The 14,960-nt window shown below is 32.3% G+C and overlaps 8 non-coding genes across 8 annotated transcripts; all 8 read left to right on the top strand.

The window, feature by feature from the left end:
• The first annotated feature begins 682 nt into the window (after positions 1-682).
• On the top strand, positions 683-756 carry TRNAI-AAU (transfer RNA isoleucine (anticodon AAU)). The gene has a single exon. It is a non-coding gene; the product is annotated as a tRNA-Ile (tRNA).
• Positions 757-2,405: 1,649 nt separating this feature from the next.
• Positions 2,406-2,479, top strand: TRNAI-AAU (transfer RNA isoleucine (anticodon AAU)). Its single transcript has one exon. It is a non-coding gene; the product is annotated as a tRNA-Ile (tRNA).
• A 789-nt stretch (positions 2,480-3,268) lies between these two features.
• Positions 3,269-3,342, top strand: TRNAI-AAU (transfer RNA isoleucine (anticodon AAU)). Its single transcript has one exon. It is a non-coding gene; the product is annotated as a tRNA-Ile (tRNA).
• Positions 3,343-5,853: 2,511 nt separating this feature from the next.
• Positions 5,854-5,927, top strand: TRNAI-AAU (transfer RNA isoleucine (anticodon AAU)). The gene has a single exon. It is a non-coding gene; the product is annotated as a tRNA-Ile (tRNA).
• Positions 5,928-7,579: 1,652 nt separating this feature from the next.
• TRNAI-AAU (transfer RNA isoleucine (anticodon AAU)) lies at positions 7,580-7,653 on the top strand. The gene has a single exon. It is a non-coding gene; the product is annotated as a tRNA-Ile (tRNA).
• A 1,649-nt stretch (positions 7,654-9,302) lies between these two features.
• TRNAI-AAU (transfer RNA isoleucine (anticodon AAU)) lies at positions 9,303-9,376 on the top strand. Its single transcript has one exon. It is a non-coding gene; the product is annotated as a tRNA-Ile (tRNA).
• A 789-nt stretch (positions 9,377-10,165) lies between these two features.
• Positions 10,166-10,239, top strand: TRNAI-AAU (transfer RNA isoleucine (anticodon AAU)). Its single transcript has one exon. It is a non-coding gene; the product is annotated as a tRNA-Ile (tRNA).
• A 2,511-nt stretch (positions 10,240-12,750) lies between these two features.
• Positions 12,751-12,824, top strand: TRNAI-AAU (transfer RNA isoleucine (anticodon AAU)). The gene has a single exon. It is a non-coding gene; the product is annotated as a tRNA-Ile (tRNA).
• The last annotated feature ends 2,136 nt before the right edge of the window (positions 12,825-14,960 follow it).

Raw genomic sequence — 14,960 nt, 5'->3', positions numbered from 1 at the left:
GTTGTAGAATTAATTATTATTCTGAAAGCTCCTGGAATATCTATTAATGGTTCTAAGTTCTAACACCAAGTAACTAAATCTCTTATTTATTGCAATTTATTGAGGTCATTTTTGTTTTGTCTTGTTGATGAAATATAAAAATAGTATGAATGTAAACAGCTGAATATAAGCTTTCCAACTATCCCGGGTTAACAATCAGTAGCACTTCATCATCTGCTATTTCTTCAATAGTATGCTATATATTTAGTGAGCCTATTAGTTTAGTCTTCAGAGCATAAAGTTAAAAATGCCAAGGACATACTTTCAATCCGTCTCCAAGCCAATACTTGATGCTCCTTTAATGTTGAAAATAGATGTATTTTCTTCTGTATCATGTGTTTCTCTATATTTCCTTTGAGGGGAAGCTGATAGAATGATTAAATGAATCAATTGCATATAGGTGATGAATTGTTATTTATTGCTAAAACACATGGAAAAAACATTAATGGTTCTAAGTTCTAACACTAAGTATGAAAATCTCTTTTGTATTGTAATTTTTTTAAAGTCATATAAGTTTCTTCATGTTGATATTATATATTTATAACTTCATGGTAAACCTCTGAAGTTAAGCTTTCCAAATCTCCCGGGTTAACTATCATTAGCACTTCTTCCTATGCTGGACTTCCAGTAACTTGTGCAAAATGGCCTGTTAGCTCAGATGGTTAGAGCGTGGTGCTAATAACGCCAAGGTCACAGGTTCGATCCCTGTACAGGCCAAGTTTAATTGTTTGTAAAAAGATAAATGTTTCTTGTGTCTCATTTTTGACTGTTTATCACCTTGGATCAAATGCTGCTTGAAGGATTGGATGAATACATTTGATATAGTTGTAGAATTAATTATTATTCTGAAAGCTCCTGAAATATCTATTAATGGTTCTAAGTTCTAACGCCAAGTAACTAAATCTCTTATTTATTGCAATTTATTGAGGTCATTTTTGTTTTGTCTTGTTGATGAAATATAAAGATAGTATGAATGTAAACAGCTGAATATAAGCTTTCCAACTATCCTGGGTTAACAATCGGTAGCACTTCATCATCTGCTATTTCTTCAATAGTATGCTATGTATTTATTGAGCCTATTAGTTTAGTCTGTAGAGCATAAAGTTAAAAATGCCAAGGACATACTTTCAATCAGTCTCCAAGCCAATACTTGATGCTCCTTTAATGTTGAAAATAGATGTATTTTCTTCTGTATAATGTGTATGTCTATATTTCCTTTGAGGGGAAGCTGATAGAATGTTTAGATGAATCAATTGCATATAGGTGATGAATTGTTATTTATTGCTAAAACACATGGAAAAAACATTAATGGTTCTAAGTTCTAACACTAAGTATGAAAATCTCTTTTGTATTGTAATTTTTCTAAAGTCATATTAGTTTCTTCATGTTGATAATTTATATTTATAACTTCATGGTACACCTCTGAAATGAAGCTTTCCAAATCTCCCGGGTTAACTATCATTAGCACTTCTTCATATGCTGGACTTCCAGGAATTTGTGCAAAATGGCCTGTTAGCTCAGATGGTTAGAGCGTGGTGCTAATAACGCCAAGGTCACAGGTCCGATCCCTGTACAGGCCAAGTTTAATTGTTTGTAAAAAGATAATTTCTTGTGTCTCATTTTTGACTGTTTATCACCTTGGATCAAAAGCTACTTGAAGGATTGGATGAATACATTTGATATAGTTGTAGAATTAATTATCATTCTGAAAGCTCCTGGAATATCTATAATTGGTTCTAAGTTCTAACGCCAAGTAACTAAATCTCTTATTTATTGCAATTTATTGAGGTCATTTTTGTTTTGTCTTGTTGATGAAATATAAAGATAGTATGAATGAAAACAGCTGAATATAAGCTTTCCAACTATCCCGGGTTAACAATCAGTAGCACTTCATCATCTGCTATTTCTTCAATAGTATGCTATATATTTAGTGAGCCTATTAGTTTAGTCTTTAGAGCATAAAGTTAAAAATGCCAAGGACATACTTTCAATCAGTCTCCAAGCCAATAAGTGATGCTCCTTTAATGTTGAAAATAGATGTATTTTCTTCAGTATCATTTGTATGTCTATATTTCCTTCGAGGGGAAGCTGACACAATGATTAGATGAATCAATTGCATATAGGTGATGAATTGTTATTTATTGCTAAAACACATGGAAAAAACATTAATGGCTCTAAGTTCTAACACTAAGTATGAAAATCTCTTTTGTATTGTAATTTTTCTAAAGTCATATTAGTTTCTTCATGTTGATATTATATATTTATAACTTCATGGTAAACCTCCGAAATTAAGCTTTCCAAATCTCCCGGGTTAACTATCATTAGCACTTCTTCATATGCTGGACTTCCAGGAATTTGTGCAGACCGGCCTGTTAGCTCAGATGGTTAGAGCGTGGTGCTAATAACGCCAAGGTCACAGGTTCGATCCCTGTACAGGCCAAGTTTAATTGTTTGAAAAAAGATTAATTTTTCTTGTGTCTCATTTTTGACTGTTTATCACCTTGGATCAAACGATGCTTGAAGGATTGGATGAATACATTTGATATAGTTGTAGAATTAATTATTATTCTGAAAGCTCCTGGAATATCTATTAATGGTTCTAAGTTCTAACACCAAGTAACTAAATCTCTTATTTATTGCAATTTATTGAGGTCATTTTTGTTTTGTCTTGTTGATGAAATATAAAAATAGTATGAATGTAAACAGCTGAATATAAGCTTTCCAACTATCCCGGGTTAACAATCAGTAGCACTTCATCATCTGCTATTTCTTCAATAGTATGCTATATATTTAGTGAGCCTATTAGTTTAGTCTTCAGAGCATAAAGTTAAAAATGCCAAGGACATACTTTCAATCCGTCTCCAAGCCAATACTTGATGCTCCTTTAATGTTGAAAATAGATGTATTTTCTTCTGTATCATGTGTATCTCTATATTTCCTTTGAGGGGAAGCTGATAGAATGATTAAATGAATCAATTGCATATAGGTGATGAATTGTTATTTATTGCTAAAACACATGGAAAAAACATTAATGGTTCTAAGTTCTAACACTAAGTATGAAAATCTCTTTTGTATTGTAATTTTTTTAAAGTCATATGAGTTTCTTCATGTTGATATTATATATTTATAACTTCATGGTAAACCTCTGAAGTTAAGCTTTCCAAATCTCCCGGGTTAACTATCATTAGCACTTCTTCATATGCTGGACTTCCAGTAACTTGTGCAAAATGGCCTGTTAGCTCAGATGGTTAGAGCGTGGTGCTAATAACGCCAAGGTCACAGGTTCGATCCCTGTACAGGCCAAGTTTAATTGTTTGTAAAAAGATAAATGTTTCTTGTGTCTCATTTTTGACTGTTTATCACCTTGGATCAAATGCTGCTTGAAGGATTGGATGAATACATTTGATATAGTTGTAGAATTAATTATTATTCTGAAAGCTCCTGAAATATCTATTAATGGTTCTAAGTTCTAACGCCAAGTAACTAAATCTCTTATTTATTGCAATTTATTGAGGTCATTTTTGTTTTGTCTTGTTGATGAAATATAAAGATAGTATGAATGTAAACAGCTGAATATAAGCTTTCCAACTATCCTGGGTTAACAATCGGTAGCACTTCATCATCTGCTATTTCTTCAATAGTATGCTATGTATTTATTGAGCCTATTAGTTTAGTCTGTAGAGCAAAAGTTAAAAATGCCAAGGACATACTTTCAATCAGTCTCCAAGCCAATACTTGATGCTCCTTTAATGTTGAAAATAGATGTATTTTCTTCTGTATGATGTGTATGTCTATATTTCCTTTGAGGGGAAGCTGATAGAATGTTTAGATGAATCAATTGCATATAGGTGATGAATTGTTATTTATTGCTAAAACACATGGAAAAAACATTAATGGTTCTAAGTTCTAACACTAAGTATGAAAATCTCTTTTGTATTGTAATTTTTCTAAAGTCATATTAGTTTCTTCATGTTGATAATTTATATTTATAACTTCATGGTACACCTCTGAAATGAAGCTTTCCAAATCTCCCGGGTTAACTATCATTAGCACTTCTTCATATGCTGGACTTCCAGGAATTTGTGCAAAATGGCCTGTTAGCTCAGATGGTTAGAGCGTGGTGCTAATAACGCCAAGGTCACAGGTCCGATCCCTGTACAGGCCAAGTTTAATTGTTTGTAAAAAGAAAATTTCTTGTGTCTCATTTTTGACTGTTTATCACCTGGGATCAAAAGCTACTTGAAGGATTGGATGAATACATTTGATATAGTTGTAGAATTAATTATCATTCTGAAAGCTCCTGGAATATCTATAATTGGTTCTAAGTTCTAACGCCAAGTAACTAAATCTCTTATTTATTGCAATTTATTGAGGTCATTTTTGTTTTGTCTTGTTGATGAAATATAAAGATAGTATGAATGAAAACAGCTGAATATAAGCTTTCCAACTATCCCGGGTTAACAATCAGTAGCACTTCATCATCTGCTATTTCTTCAATAGTATGCTATATATTTAGTGAGCCTATTAGTTTAGTCTTTAGAGCATAAAGTTAAAAATGCCAAGGACATACTTTCAATCAGTCTCCAAGCCAATAAGTGATGCTCCTTTAATGTTGAAAATAGATGTATTTTCTTCTGTATAATGTGTATGTCTATATTTCCTTTGAGGGGAAGCTGATAGAATGATTAGATGAATCAATTGCATATAGGTGATGAATTGTTATTTATTGCTAAAACACATGGAAAAAACATTAATGGTTCTAAGTTCTAACACTAAGTATGAAAATCTCTTTTGTATTGTAATTTTTCTAAAGTCATATTAGTTTCTTCATGTTGATAATTTATATTTATAACTTCATGGTACACCTCCGAAATTAAGCTTTCCAAATCTCCCGGGTTAACTATCATTAGCACTTCTTCATATGCTGGACTTCCAGGAATTTGTGCAAAATGGCCTGTTAGCTCAGATGGTTAGAGCATGGTGCTAATAACGCCAAGGTCACAGGTTCGATACCTGTACAGGCCAAGTTTAATTGTTTGAAAAAAGATTAATTTTTCTTGTGTCTCATTTTTGACTGTTTATCACCTTGGATCAAACGCTGCTTGAAGGATTGGATGAATGCATTTGATATAGTTGTAGAATTAATTATTATTCAGAAAGCTCCTGGAATATCTATTAATGGTTCTAAGTTCTAACGCCAAGTAACTAAATCTCTTATTTATTGCAATTTATTGAGGTCATTTTTGTTTTGTCTTGTTGATGAAATATAAAGATAGTATGAATGTAAACAGCTGAATATAAGCTTTCCAACTATCCCGGGTTAACAATCGGTAGCACTTCATCATCTGCTATTTCTTCAATAGTATGCTATATATTTATTGAGCCTATTAGTTTAGTCTTTAGAGCATAAAGTTAACAATGCCAAGAACATACTTTCAATCAGTCTCTAAGCCAATACTTGATGCTCCTTTAATGTTGAAAATAGATGTATTTTCTTCAGTATCATTTGTATGTCTATATTTCCTTCGAGGGGAAGCTGACACAATGATTAGATGAATCAATTGCATATAGGTGATGAATTGTTATTTATTGCTAAAACACATGGAAAAAACATTAATGGCTCTAAGTTCTAACACTAAGTATGAAAATCTCTTTTGTATTGTAATTTTTCTAAAGTCATATTAGTTTCTTCATGTTGATATTATATATTTATAACTTCATGGTAAACCTCCGAAATTAAGCTTTCCAAATCTCCCGGGTTAACTATCATTAGCACTTCTTCATATGCTGGACTTCCAGGAATTTGTACAGACCGGCCTGTTAGCTCAGATGGTTAGAGCGTGGTGCTAATAACGCCAAGGTCACAGGTTCGATCCCTGTACAGGCCAAGTTTAATTGTTTGAAAAAAGATTAATTTTTCTTGTGTCTCATTTTTGACTGTTTATCACCTTGGATCAAACGATGCTTGAAGGATTGGATGAATACATTTGATATAGTTGTAGAATTAATTATTATTCTGAAAGCTCCTGGAATATCTATTAATGGTTCTAAGTTCTAACACCAAGTAACTAAATCTCTTATTTATTGCAATTTATTGAGGTCATTTTTGTTTTGTCTTGTTGATGAAATATAAAAATAGTATGAATGTAATCAGCTGAATATAAGCTTTCCAACTATCCCGGGTTAACAATCAGTAGCACTTCATCATCTGCTATTTCTTCAATAGTATGCTATATATTTAGTGAGCCTATTAGTTTAGTCTTCAGAGCATAAAGTTAAAAATGCCAAGGACATACTTTCAATCCGTCTCCAAGCCAATACTTGATGCTCCTTTAATGTTGAAAATAGATGTATTTTCTTCTGTATAATGTGTATGTCTATATTTCCTTTGAGGGGAAGCTGATAGAATGTTTAGATGAATCAATTGCATATAGGTGATGAATTGTTATTTATTGCTAAAACACATGGAAAAAACATTAATGGTTCTAAGTTCTAACACTAAGTATGAAAATCTCTTTTGTATTGTAATTTTTCTAAAGTCATATTAGTTTCTTCATGTTGATAATTTATATTTATAACTTCATGGTACACCTCTGAAATGAAGCTTTCCAAATCTCCCGGGTTAAATATCATTAGCACTTCTTCATATGCTGGACTTCCAGGAATTTGTGTAAAATGGCCTGTTAGCTCAGATGGTTAGAGCGTGGTGCTAATAACGCCAAGGTCACAGGTCCGATCCCTGTACAGGCCAAGTTTAATTGTTTGTAAAAAGATACATTTTTCTTGTGTCTCATTTTTGACTGTTTATCACCTTGGATCAAAAGCTACTTGAAGGATTGGATAAATACATTTGATATAGTTGTAGAATTAATTATCATTCTGAAAGCTCCTGGAATATCTATAATTGGTTCTAAGTTCTAACGCCAAGTAACTAAATCTCTTATTTATTGCAATTTATTGAGGTCATTTTTGTTTTGTCTTGTTGATGAAATATAAAGATAGTATGAATGTAAACAGCTGAATATAAGCTTTCCAACTATCCCGGGTTAACAATCAGTAGCACTTCATCATCTGCTATTTCTTCAATAGTATGCTATATATTTAGTGAGCCTATTAGTTTAGTCTTCAGAGCATAAAGTTAAAAATGCCAAGGACATACTTTCAATCCGTCTCCAAGCCAATACTTGATGCTCCTTTAATGTTGAAAATAGATGTATTTTCTTCTGTATCATGTGTATCTCTATATTTCCTTTGAGGGGAAGCTGATAGAATGATTAAATGAATCAATTGCATATAGGTGATGAATTGTTATTTATTGCTAAAACACATGGAAAAAACATTAATGGTTCTAAGTTCTAACACTAAGTATGAAAATCTCTTTTGTATTGTAATTTTTTTAAAGTCATATACGTTTCTTCATGTTGATATTATATATTTATAACTTCATGGTAAACCTCTGAAGTTAAGCTTTCCAAATCTCCCGGGTTAACTATCATTAGCACTTCTTCCTATGCTGGACTTCCAGTAACTTGTGCAAAATGGCCTGTTAGCTCAGATGGTTAGAGCGTGGTGCTAATAACGCCAAGGTCACAGGTTCGATCCCTGTACAGGCCAAGTTTAATTGTTTGTAAAAAGATAAATGTTTCTTGTGTCTCATTTTTGACTGTTTATCACCTTGGATCAAATGCTGCTTGAAGGATTGGATGAATACATTTGATATAGTTGTAGAATTAATTATTATTCTGAAAGCTCCTGAAATATCTATTAATGGTTCTAAGTTCTAACGCCAAGTAACTAAATCTCTTATTTATTGCAATTTATTGAGGTCATTTTTGTTTTGTCTTGTTGATGAAATATAAAGATAGTATGAATGTAAACAGCTGAATATAAGCTTTCCAACTATCCTGGGTTAACAATCGGTAGCACTTCATCATCTGCTATTTCTTCAATAGTATGCTATGTATTTATTGAGCCTATTAGTTTAGTCTGTAGAGCATAAAGTTAAAAATGCCAAGGACATACTTTCAATCAGTCTCCAAGCCAATACTTGATGCTCCTTTAATGTTGAAAATAGATGTATTTTCTTCTGTATAATGTGTATGTCTATATTTCCTTTGAGGGGAAGCTGATAGAATGTTTAGATGAATCAATTGCATATAGGTGATGAATTGTTATTTATTGCTAAAACACATGGAAAAAACATTAATGGTTCTAAGTTCTAACACTAAGTATGAAAATCTCTTTTGTATTGTAATTTTTCTAAAGTCATATTAGTTTCTTCATGTTGATAATTTATATTTATAACTTCATGGTACACCTCTGAAATGAAGCTTTCCAAATCTCCCGGGTTAACTATCATTAGCACTTCTTCATATGCTGGACTTCCAGGAATTTGTGCAAAATGGCCTGTTAGCTCAGATGGTTAGAGCGTGGTGCTAATAACGCCAAGGTCACAGGTCCGATCCCTGTACAGGCCAAGTTTAATTGTTTGTAAAAAGATAATTTCTTGTGTCTCATTTTTGACTGTTTATCACCTTGGATCAAAAGCTACTTGAAGGATTGGATGAATACATTTGATATAGTTGTAGAATTAATTATCATTCTGAAAGCTCCTGGAATATCTATAATTGGTTCTAAGTTCTAACGCCAAGTAACTAAATCTCTTATTTATTGCAATTTATTGAGGTCATTTTTGTTTTGTCTTGTTGATGAAATATAAAGATAGTATGAATGAAAACAGCTGAATATAAGCTTTCCAACTATCCCGGGTTAACAATCAGTAGCACTTCATCATCTGCTATTTCTTCAATAGTATGCTATATATTTAGTGAGCCTATTAGTTTAGTCTTTAGAGCATAAAGTTAAAAATGCCAAGGACATACTTTCAATCAGTCTCCAAGCCAATAAGTGATGCTCCTTTAATGTTGAAAATAGATGTATTTTCTTCAGTATCATTTGTATGTCTATATTTCCTTCGAGGGGAAGCTGACACAATGATTAGATGAATCAATTGCATATAGGTGATGAATTGTTATTTATTGCTAAAACACATGGAAAAAACATTAATGGCTCTAAGTTCTAACACTAAGTATGAAAATCTCTTTTGTATTGTAATTTTTCTAAAGTCATATTAGTTTCTTCATGTTGATATTATATATTTATAACTTCATGGTAAACCTCCGAAATTAAGCTTTCCAAATCTCCCGGGTTAACTATCATTAGCACTTCTTCATATGCTGGACTTCCAGGAATTTGTGCAGACCGGCCTGTTAGCTCAGATGGTTAGAGCGTGGTGCTAATAACGCCAAGGTCACAGGTTCGATCCCTGTACAGGCCAAGTTTAATTGTTTGAAAAAAGATTAATTTTTCTTGTGTCTCATTTTTGACTGTTTATCACCTTGGATCAAACGATGCTTGAAGGATTGGATGAATACATTTGATATAGTTGTAGAATTAATTATTATTCTGAAAGCTCCTGGAATATCTATTAATGGTTCTAAGTTCTAACACCAAGTAACTAAATTTCTTATTTATTGCAATTTATTGAGGTCATTTTTGTTTTGTCTTGTTGATGAAATATAAAAATAGTATGAATGTAAACAGCTGAATATAAGCTTTCCAACTATCCCGGGTTAACAATCAGTAGCACTTCATCATCTGCTATTTCTTCAATAGTATGCTATATATTTAGTGAGCCTATTAGTTTAGTCTTCAGAGCATAAAGTTAAAAATGCCAAGGACATACTTTCAATCCGTCGCCAAGCCAATACTTGATGCTCCTTTAATGTTGAAAATAGATGTATTTTCTTCTGTATCATGTGTATCTCTATATTTCCTTTGAGGGGAAGCTGATAGAATGATTAAATGAATCAATTGCATATAGGTGATGAATTGTTATTTATTGCTAAAACACATGGAAAAAACATTAATGGTTCTAAGTTCTAACACTAAGTATGAAAATCTCTTTTGTATTGTAATTTTTTTAAAGTCATATAAGTTTCTTCATGTTGATATTATATATTTATAACTTCATGGTAAACCTCTGAAGTTAAGCTTTCCAAATCTCCCGGGTTAACTATCATTAGCACTTCTTCATATGCTGGACTTCCAGTAACTTGTACAAAATGGCCTGTTAGCTCAGATGGTTAGAGCGTGGTGCTAATAACGCCAAGGTCACAGGTTCGATCCCTGTACAGGCCAAGTTTAATTGCTTGTAAAAAGATAAATGTTTCTTGTGTCTCATTTTTGACTGTTTATCACCTCGGATCAAATGCTGCTTGAAGGATTGGATGAATACATTTGATATAGTTGTAGAATTAATTATTATTCTGAAAGCTCCTGAAATATCTATTAATGGTTCTAAGTTCTAACGCCAAGTAACTAAATCTCTTATTTATTGCAATTTATTGAGGTCATTTTTGTTTTGTCTTGTTGATGAAATATAAAGATAGTATGAATGTAAACAGCTGAATATAAGCTTTCCAACTATCCTGGGTTAACAATCGGTAGCACTTCATCATCTGCTATTTCTTCAATAGTATGCTATGTATTTATTGAGCCTATTAGTTTAGTCTGTAGAGCAAAAGTTAAAAATGCCAAGGACATACTTTCAATCAGTCTCCAAGCCAATACTTGATGCTCCTTTAATGTTGAAAATAGATGTATTTTCTTCTGTATAATGTGTATGTCTATATTTCCTTTGAGGGGAAGCTGATAGAATGTTTAGATGAATCAATTGCATATAGGTGATGAATTGTTATTTATTGCTAAAACACATGGAAAAAACGTTAATGGTTCTAAGTTCTAACACTAAGTATGAAAATCTCTTTTGTATTGTAATTTTTCTAAAGTCATATTAGTTTCTTCATGTGGATAATTTATATTTATAACTTCATGGTACACCTCTGAAATGAAGCTTTCCAAATCTCCCGGGTTAACTATCATTAGCACTTCTTCATATGCTGGACTTCCAGGAATTTGTGCAAAATGGCCTGTTAGCTCAGATGGTTAGAGCGTGGTGCTAATAACGCCAAGGTCACAGGTCCGATCCCTGTACAGGCCAAGTTTAATTGTTTGTAAAAAGATAATTTCTTGTGTCTCATTTTTGACTGTTTATCACCTTGGATCAAAAGCTACTTGAAGGATTGGATGAATACATTTGATATAGTTGTAGAATTAATTATCATTCTGAAAGCTCCTGGAATATCTATAATTGGTTCTAAGTTCTAACGCCAAGTAACTAAATCTCTTATTTATTGCAATTTATTGAGGTCATTTTTGTTTTGTCTTGTTGATGAAATATAAAGATAGTATGAATGAAAACAGCTGAATATAAGCTTTCCAACTATCCCGGGTTAACAATCAGTAGCACTTCATCATCTGCTATTTCTTCAATAGTATGCTATATATTTAGTGAGCCTATTAGTTTAGTCTTTAGAGCATAAAGTTAAAAATGCCAAGGACATACTTTCAATCAGTCTCCAAGCCAATAAGTGATGCTCCTTTAATGTTGAAAATAGATGTATTTTCTTCTGTATAATGTGTATGTCTATATTTCCTTTGAGGGGAAGCTGATAGAATGATTAGATGAATCAATTGCATATAGGTGATGAATTGTTATTTATTGCTAAAACACATGGAAAAAACATTAATGGTTCTAAGTTCTAACACTAAGTATGAAAATCTCTTTTGTATTGTAATTTTTCTAAAGTCATATTAGTTTCTTCATGTTGATAATTTATATTTATAACTTCATGGTACACCTCCGAAATTAAGCTTTCCAAATCTCCCGGGTTAACTATCATTAGCACTTCTTCATATGCTGGACTTCCAGGAATTTGTGCAAAATGGCCTGTTAGCTCAGATGGTTAGAGCATGGTGCTAATAACGCCAAGGTCACAGGTTCGATACCTGTACAGGTCAAGTTTAATTGTTTGAAAAAAGATTAATTTTTCTTGTGTCTCATTTTTGACTGTTTATCACCTTGGATCAAACGCTGCTTGAAGGATTGGATGAATGCATTTGATATAGTTGTAGAATTAATTATTATTCAGAAAGCTCCTGGAATATCTATTAATGGTTCTAAGTTCTAACGCCAAGTAACTAAATCTCTTATTTATTGCAATTTATTGCGGTCATTTTTGTTTTGTCTTGTTGATGAAATATAAAGATAGTATGAATGTAAACAGCTGAATATAAGCTTTCCAACTATCCCGGGTTAACAATCGGTAGCACTTCATCATCTGCTATTTCTTCAATAGTATGCTATATATTTATTGAGCCTATTAGTTTAGTCTTTAGAGCATAAAGTTAACAATGCCAAGAACATACTTTCAATCAGTCTCTAAGCCAATACTTGATGCTCCTTTAATGTTGAAAATAGATGTATTTTCTTCAGTATCATTTGTATGTCTATATTTCCTTCGAGGGGAAGCTGACACAATGATTAGATGAATCAATTGCATATAGGTGATGAATTGTTATTTATTGCTAAAACACATGGAAAAAACATTAATGGCTCTAAGTTCTAACACTAAGTATGAAAATCTCTTTTGTATTGTAATTTTTCTAAAGTCATATTAGTTTCTTCATGTTGATATTATATATTTATAACTTCATGGTAAACCTCCGAAATTAAGCTTTCCAAATCTCCCGTGTTAACTATCATTAGCACTTCTTCATATGCTGGACTTCCAGGAATTTGTACAGACCGGCCTGTTAGCTCAGATGGTTAGAGCGTGGTGCTAATAACGCCAAGGTCACAGGTTCGATCCCTGTACAGGCCAAGTTTAATTGTTTGAAAAAAGATTAATTTTTCTTGTGTCTCATTTTTGACTGTTTATCACCTTGGATCAAACGATGCTTGAAGGATTGGATGAATACATTTGATATAGTTGTAGAATTAATTATTATTCTGAAAGCTCCTGGAATATCTATTAATGGTTCTAAGTTCTAACACCAAGTAACTAAATCTCTTATTTATTGCAATTTATTGAGGTCATTTTTGTTTTGTCTTGTTGATGAAATATAAAAATAGTATGAATGTAATCAGCTGAATATAAGCTTTCCAACTATCCCGGGTTAACAATCAGTAGCACTTCATCATCTGCTATTTCTTCAATAGTATGCTATATATTTAGTGAGCCTATTAGTTTAGTCTTCAGAGCATAAAGTTAAAAATGCCAAGGACATACTTTCAATCCGTCTCCAAGCCAATACTTGATGCTCCTTTAATGTTGAAAATAGATGTATTTTCTTCTGTATCATGTGTATCTCTATATTTCCTTTGAGGGGAAGCTAATAGAATGATTAAATGAATCAATTGCATACAGGTGATGAATTGTTATTTATTGCTTAAACACATGGAAAAAACATTAATGGTTCTAAGTTCTAACACTAAGTATGAAAATCTCTTTTGTATTGTACATTTTTTAAAGTCATATAAGTTTCTTCATGTTGATATTATATATTTATAACTTCATGGTAAACCTCTGAAGTTAAGCTTTCCAAATCTCCCGGGTTAACTATCATTAGCACTTCTTCATATGCTGGACTTCCAGCAATTTGTGCAAAATGGCCTGTTAGCTCAGATGGTTAGAGCGTGGTGCTAATAACGCCAAGGTCACAGGTTTGATCCCTGTACAGGCCAAGTTTAATTGTTTGTAAAAAGATAAATGTTTCTTGTGTCTCATTTTTGACTGTTTATCACCTTGGATCAAATGCTGCTTGAAGGATTGGATGAATACATTTGATATAGTTGTAGAATTAATTATTATTCTGAAAGCTCCTGAAATATCTATTAATGGTTCTAAGTTCTAACGCCAAGTAACTAAATCTCTTATTTATTGCAATTTATTGAGGTCATTTTTGTTTTGTCTTGTTGATGAAATATAAAGATAGTATGAATGTAAACAGCTGAATATAAGCTTTCCAACTATCCCGGGTTAACAATCGGTAGCACTTCATCATCTGCTATTTCTTCAATAGTATGCTATGTATTTATTGAGCCTATTAGTTTAGTCTGTAGAGCATAAAGTTAAAAATGCCAAGGACATACTTTCAATCAGTCTCCAAGCCAATACTTGATGCTCCTTTAATGTTGAAAATAGATGTATTTTCTTCTGTATAATGTGTATGTCTATATTTCCTTTGAGGGGAAGCTGATAGAATGTTTAGATGAATCAATTGCATATAGGTGATGAATTGTTATTTATTGCTAAAACACATGGAAAAAACATGAATGGTTCTAAGTTCTAACACTAAGTATGAAAATCTCTTTTGTATTGTAATTTTTCTAAAGTCATATTAGTTTCTTCATGTTGATAATTTATATTTATAACTTCATGGTACACCTCTGAAATGAAGCTTTCCAAATCTCCCGGGTTAACTATCATTAGCACTTCTTCATATGCTGGACTTCCAGGAATTTGTGCAAAATGGCCTGTTAGCTCAGATGGTTAGAGCGTGGTGCTAATAACGCCAAGGTCACAGGTCCGATCCCTGTACAGGCCAAGTTTAATTGTTTGTAAAAAGATACATTTTTCTTGTGTCTCATTTTTGACTGTTTATCACCTTGGAACAAAAGCTACTTGAAGGATTGGATGAATACATTTGATATAGTTGTAGAATTAATTATCATTCTGAAAGCTCCTGGAATATCTATAATTGGTTCTAAGTTCTAACGCCAAGTAACTAAATCTCTTATTTATTGCAATTTATTGAGGTCATTTTTGTTTTGTCTTGTTGATGAAATATAAAGATAGTATGAATGTAAACAGCTGAATATAAGCTTTCCAACTATCCCGGGTTAACAATCAGTAGCACTTCATCATCTGCTATTTCTTCAATAGTATGCTATATATTTAGTGAGCCTATTAGTTTAGTCTTTAGAGCATAAAGTTAAAAATGCCAAGGACATACTT

Source organism: Lissotriton vulgaris, chromosome 4_1 (genome assembly GCF_964263255.1).
Source record: "Lissotriton vulgaris chromosome 4_1, aLisVul1.2, whole genome shotgun sequence".
NCBI lineage: Eukaryota > Metazoa > Chordata > Amphibia > Caudata > Salamandridae > Lissotriton > Lissotriton vulgaris.
The sequence above is the reverse complement of the archived record's forward strand: the minus strand, read 5'-3'. Positions and strand labels throughout refer to the sequence as shown.